This window comes from Sinocyclocheilus grahami, unplaced genomic scaffold, assembly GCF_001515645.1.
Source record: "Sinocyclocheilus grahami isolate Dianchi unplaced genomic scaffold, SAMN03320097.WGS_v1.1 scaffold178.1, whole genome shotgun sequence".
NCBI lineage: Eukaryota > Metazoa > Chordata > Actinopteri > Cypriniformes > Cyprinidae > Sinocyclocheilus > Sinocyclocheilus grahami.
In genome coordinates, this window is record NW_015505357.1 from 794,452 (window position 1) to 801,517 (window position 7,066).

General features: G+C 35.8%; 1 protein-coding gene across 3 annotated transcripts in view; it reads right to left on the reverse strand.

The window, feature by feature from the left end:
* Positions 1 to 4,860, reverse strand: part of rarga (retinoic acid receptor gamma a) — a 71,498-nt gene extending 66,638 nt beyond the window's left edge. For 2 of the 3 annotated variants that reach the window (XM_016283891.1, XM_016283892.1), the window contains exon 1: positions 4,692 to 4,860. The gene's annotated coding sequence lies outside the window, so the exon portion shown is untranslated. The remainder of the gene's footprint in view (positions 1 to 4,691) is intronic. The other variant, XM_016283893.1, reaches the window with a different exon arrangement.
* Between the last annotated feature and the right edge of the window lie 2,206 nt (positions 4,861 to 7,066).

The following is a 7,066-nucleotide window of genomic DNA, read 5'->3' on the forward strand; positions in this document are numbered from 1 at the left end:
ACACACACACACACACACACACACACACACACACACACACATATATATATATATATATATATATATATATATACATACATAGGTGCATCTAAAAAAAATTGAATATGGTGAAAAAATTAATTTTTTGTAACTTATTTCAAAAAGTGAAACTTTCATATTTTCTAGATTCATTACATGTAAAGCAAAACATTTCAAAAGTTTTTTTGTTTTAATTTTGATGATTAGAGCTTACAGCTCATGAAAGTAAAAGAGGACTTTGGACCACAGAGCAACAGTCCAGTTCTTTTTCTCCTTAGCCCAGGTAAGATGCTTCTGACATTGATTCTGTTTCAGAAGTGGCTTGGTAGCCCTTTTCCTGAAGACGTCTGAGCGTGGTGACTCTTGATGCACTGACTCCAGCTTCATTCCCTGTTGCTTATGCACCTTTTCCTACCCAATTCCTTCCTTCCAATTAACTTTGCATTTAATATGCTTTGATACATCACTCTGTGAACAGCCAGCCCTTTCAGTAATGACCTTCTGTGACTTACCCTCTTTGTGGAGGGTGTCAATGATTGTCTTCTGGACCATTGCCAAAGTCAGCAGTCTTCCCCATTATTGTGGTTTCAAAGAACAAGAGATACCCGGAATTTATACTGTAGGGATGGTCATTTAATGAAACTCAAATGTAAATATTCTAATATTTTGAGATACTGGATTTTTGACTTTCATAAGCTGCAAGCTCTAATCATCAAAATTAAAACAAAAAATCTTTTGAAATGTTTTACTTTACATGTAATGAATCTAGTATATATGAAAGTTTCACTTTTTTTAAACAAGTTTTTCACGATATTCGAATTTTTTTAGATGCACACATATATATTGTTTATATATATTAATACATATATTTTTTAGAGTTGTAGATACAGATAAATAGTTGAAATTCCAACTAAATGTATATATACATTTGAATTATTATAATTATTGTAAAAAATAAATAAATAATTAATTATATATATATAATTCAAAATGTTAATATTAATCAATAAAAACATAAGTTAACAGTAAAAAAAAAAGCTTTAATGATAAATGTTAAATGTTTTCAAAAAGCTTTTTAAATCATTAACAGTCACTTACTTTTTACTATATTATTTACACAGGTGTCACACTTGTTCTTGGATTCTTGATTTAGGATTCTAAATTCTCTCTTTTTTATAAATAAACAAATAACCAAACTTCCTAGGTTTGGATGGGTTTATGACACATGGAAGAACGAGAGGGAGCAATGGAAAGAGTGATGGGATAAACGGAGTGGACGAAAGACAGTTCTGACAGTTCTGTTCTGCAATGTGATATGGACAATGTGAGCACAGGCACATTGCAAGAACGGATAAACAAAACAAAAAAAGATAAATTGTTTATAGACCCATAAAACGTCTGAACGGAGAGAAAACGAGCACGACCAGTGAGCTTATTTATTGCAGTATTCCTCTGTGGCTTGCAGTATTTCTCTGTGGGAAATGAGGTTAAATAATTGGTTAAGGATCAGAGCATTAGCATGATCGTTGCTAGATTGTAGTTGTGGATTATTACATAGCGTAATCAGACAAGAAATGACATGGCCGCTGAGCTAAACTAGCCATTTCAGATGAACACAGTTTATTTAATCAGAGCAATAGAAGGTAATAGATGGCACTCATTACAGTAGCACTGGCACGGGGGAGAATTCGCACTCATGAGTATAAACACACACACTAACACAGACACATTAATAAAAGCCCTGACACACACAGGAACTTTTATAAGCAGATGTCGGACACTCTCTCCCTTTCACAGACACACAGGCTGACATATAAAGTATTATATACACACGCAGTCAAAGGGATACATCCCTGCACACCTGCAAAAATATACAGGGGAAGCAGTGATCTGATGGTTTCCTTCATAATTACAGAGTACAGAACAAAGTCCCCCCACCTTCTCGGATCCCCCATAAACCACCTGTTCAGCCCCTCCCTGCCACTTACATTCTACTACCCCCAAAATTCCTGAGAGAGTCATGGATAAACTCCTGGATTTATGATTACAAGCCAAAAAGCAGCCAGATGAGCTGAAGACTTAAGTAAAAATTGGGATCTAGACAGATAGACAGACAGTCAGTGGGGTGGTCTAAGCATGCATGTCCTCATGAAACAGTAACACACATAGCTGCAATTAGTCAAAACGACTTAACATGCATGCAAAAACAAAAAGTAGGAACAGAAATTGCTAGTAAATCTCACATGGCAAGTAACAATGGATGCTTGATTTAAGCTACAGAACAACAACAAAAAAAACGAATTGCGAATTGTGACAATTTATCAGAATTGTGAGATATAAACTCAGAATTCAGAGATATAAACTTGTGATCTGAGGACAAAAAGTCAAAATTGCGAGCTATAAAACTTATTATCAGAAGAAAAATCTGGATTTTGAGATATAAACTCACAATTGAGAGAAAAAAAGTCAGAATTGTGATATAAAAAGTCACAATTTACTTTTTAGTTTTTTAAACAAAAACAGAATTGCGAGATGTACACTCGGAATTGTGAGAAAGTCAGAATTGTGAGCTTTTTTCATCTGAATTCTAAGTTTACACCTCACAAATATGACTTGTTACTCTGAATTCTGAGCTTCTCTAAATTGTGAGAACATTATTCAAATAGTAAGATAAAAAGCTACAATTACCTTTTTTAATTAGATTTTTTATTATGTGGCTGAAACAGGCTTCCATAAGTAACACACTGAAATAAAAGTGAAATTTGAAAGTAGATCTTGTAGCAGTACAGTGTACCTACAGTATCATAAAAACATTACTAAGAATAAACTATAAAAGATTCAGGAAGTGACGCTGTAAATCTAATACTGTGGTTAGAGTTGTTATACAGTGAAGAAAAGACACTGTCACTCAAAAGGGAAAATACACTCAAGAATATAATGACAGCAGTTTACCCAAACACATTAAGACACTCCCGTATTCCATTACAGTTACTGTACCGCTGAGATCAGACTCCACAGTCCCACTGGAGTCAGAGTGGGAGTTTTGGTTTTGGTGGAACGTGAATATCTGGTTTGACAATAGTTTGTTTTTCCTCGTCTCTGCTTCTTTTGTCTGAGTTCATGTAAACTCATGTTGCTGATCTGTGAGACATAAACAGCTGAAGACAGAAAAGGGCTGGCCCATTCCTTTCTCATTTTAAAAAAAAAGAGCCGTGCATACATTTCTTTGTGCATGTGCTGAGTAAGTTTGTTGTTTTTAATGTTGTAACGCACTCAGAGGGCTCCTCTGCCCCAGATGTGTGTGTTTGGATGTGAACATTCGGTCACATGTTAAAAGAAGACATCATAAATCACGACTGGCTCTGACACTACTAAACACTGCTGGCATAAACTTTCAAAAAAAACGTTTCAGCTCGTGAAAATCCTCACACACAACATGTTGAAAAAGAAAGCAATTTTCTTTCAGATCACAGACTGATCCAATGCAGTGAGTCAGAAAGCTTAAAGAACAGGTGCTACAGTCAATGCTATGGAGCTTCACAGTACTGAAAATAAACTGCACTGTACAAAGCCAGTATGTAGCTGTTACCTTAAAGTGATAGTACAGTCCACACATCTCATATGCTATATTCCAAGTCTTCAGAAGCCATAAGATGGGTTTATGTGTCAAACAAATCCAAATGTGTCTGTACTACTGAGTCAACCCAAGAACCGGAACAAATCATTCAGCTCAGTTTTATGAATTGGATCAGCCAATTTATTAAAAAGATCTAACTTGTTTACGCATCACCACTTCTCTTATGCAGAGCTAGGGTAGATGTCAAAATTATGAGTGGATAAAAATGTACATTTTGATTGGTCCCTTGCGTTACCACTAACATATAAGACTTTGAATATAGTGCATGAGTTGTATGGATTATTTCTATAATACTTATACAGGGATTTTTCATCCATTTTGAGGTTTAACACCATTCGGAGAACGCATTCTTTAAACATTCTACTCTATTCCTTCTTCACGCATCTCAATGTATCCAGGTTTGTTACATTACATCATTAATTTAACTTAAAAACGGTAATGTAGCTGCTACCACATTTTAGTTTTATTAATAGAACAACACTGCATGAGATGCTTTTGAAAACACCTTTCCCTTAACCACAAGCTGTACAAAATACTTTGTTTCGCACAAACTAGTCTCATATTTACACACACATACTTAAAACGTGTAAGCCATGGGGCTGTGACATTAACACTTAAGGCTAAAAGGAAAACAATTTCTGTCAAAGAGGTGTTTTACATATGTCAAGGGACAACTCACCAGGTAAAGGTATGCGTAAACGTAACCGGTCATATCTTGAAACACATCGCGGACCCAGAAAACAGTAGCACGTCAAGCATCAACACCGCACAAAAATAAATGAAAACACACGCACACAGCGCACGCGCTACAATTAGACGAATTTAAGAGAAGCGGGTCGCGCGAGCGAAACGAACGAACAAAAAGTTGCGATTCTTTTATCGCTCTCTCGAGCCTCTGTTGTAGGCTATCTACTCAAGTTTAGTTTTAAATCACCGCGGCTTCTCCCTTGCTATATGTATCGTAAGTGACATACATAAGAAAGTACCTAAAGTAATAAAAACATCGTTTAATCGGTTCTGTGAAAGTTAAACTCACCCACTGTGACTGAAATCCGCGAGGTGAAGACAAGAGAAGCGCGTGTCTCCGTTCATCAGTCCCTTTCACACTACACGGTCGTTTCTTTCTCTCTTCTTCCTTTTCTCTGCCTCTCTCGCTCTCTTTCCCTCCCTCTTTCTCTTCTTTTCGTCTCTCTTAGAAATAATTATGCGCTCTGATTCATGAACCCTGTCTGGGTCACGTGACTCCACCCTTCAAATATACAGCACATTTTTCACAAGCCGCAAAATGCCTAGAGGGAAGAAACAGAGGCTAGCTTAAATTTCTGTTTTTAATTCTCTGCCTCTCTTTCTTTCTTTCTCCTTCTTTTTTTCCCCTCACTCCTTGAACTCTGAACTGTGTATTCAAAAATGACATGCACTAGGTTATTTTAAGGATTGCTCACTGAAAAGTTCTTTGTGGAAACCAAAATAGTTATTTTAATGGCATCACTGCAATTTTGGAACCTTTTTTTTAAAGAATGTATGTCAAATGTGTAGTAAACTAAGAAATGTCCATAAAAATAGTGCTCAATTTACTGTTAATATGAAGTTTCTGTATACAGTAGATTTTTTACAGATGTAAAATATTAATATTTTAAATTATTTGTTGAATTGTGTTGTGTGTTAGGGTTAAATGAAATGTCTGTAAACTTTTTTATTTGTAATTTAGTTATTAGTATCTGAATATGGAATTGGTATTCAGATACTACTAACTAAATTACTCTTTCTTCAAATATGCATGAATAAGCAGTTCAACTAATGACTTATAGTTGTCATAACATATTAAGGGAACTATAACTACAAAACCAGTCATAACCAGTACATTTTTGAGATTTATACATCTGAACAAATAAGCTTTCCATTGATGTATAGTTTGTTAGGATAGGACAATATTTGTCCGAGATACAACTATTTAAAAATCTGGAATCTGAGGGTGCAAAAAATCTAAATATTGAGAAAATCGCCTTTAAAGTTGTCCAAATGAAGTCCTTAGCAATGCATATTACTAATCAAAAATTAAGTTTTGATATATGTATGTAGGAAATTTACAAAATATCTTCATGGAACATGATTTTTACTTAATATCCTAAAATATCCTAGTATCCTTAATATCCTAAAAGAAAAATTTATAATTTTGACCCATGCAGTGTATTTTTGGCCACTGCTACAAATATACCCTTGCTACTTCTGACTGGTTTTGTGCTCCAGGGTCACGTATTGGATAACATACTATGTCTGCTGAGTTTCTGAAATTTGCAAACAGACAATTTGCTGTCCCATGAAATCACGGTATTGAGGGGCCATCAAATTCAAAGTAAACAAAAAACAAACAAAAATATAGGTGTGGCTCCTTAGAAGTAGTTAAAGGGGTCATATGATGCTATTTTAAAGATCATTATTTTGTGTATTTGGTGTGACAGAATATGTTCGCATGCTTTAATGTTCAAAAAACACATTATTTTTCAAATACTGTACATTATTGTAGGTCCTCTATGCCCCGCCTCTCTCAAACGCGTCGTTTTCAACAAAGCCCCCTCCTTTGACAAGCGCAGTCTGCTCTGATTGGCCAGCTGACCCAGTGCATTGTGATTGGACGAACACCACAAGCACGCGTCGGGAATGTAACGCTCCTTACCATAATCACGAGCTTCAGCTTTCAAAGTAAATATCAAGACAGTTAATAATGTCATTAGTTTTACCATCAGTTCAAGCCCAAAAGGGCAACAGAGTCGCGTGACAGACACAGTGATGATGCAGTACACAAGCCGCGGCTACATAGCTGACGTGCTATGATTTCTGATTCCCTTCACACACACACGACGCGTTACTCTGCGCTGTGCAAAACTCTGCATTTGAACAGTCTATAGCAAATACTTAAACTAATAACAAATCATACTTACAGTCACTGATTCAGAAGCGCCAGATTGTCATAGAAAAGTCGGAATTGACCCTTTTTTTCCCTTTTTTTTTTTAGAAACAGCCTTTGTACTCTTCTAGGTTCACAAAACTGTCCTCCATAAAATGTGTTGCACAAATTCGAAGATCTGGGTTGTGCTGTTCTGTTGTAAATAAATCTTAACCAATGATTCCTAATTGCATCTACTTCCGGAAGGCCAAATAAAGTGCTTTTGCTTTCGCACTGAAACACACAGTGTCTCCCTGACATGCTGCATCAACACTACTGCTGTTCCTGAAACCACGCCTTCTTTCTTTGCATGCACATTTGGGCGGCATTATGCAAATATTTCCACATCTTGATGTAGATATGTGGGGGTGTGTTAGAACGAGCCGTTTTAGGTAGGAGTGGTTGACTCTTAACTTTTATAAAGAATATCTCTTTGGATTTGAGACTTTAGTCTTTGCAACTTTACA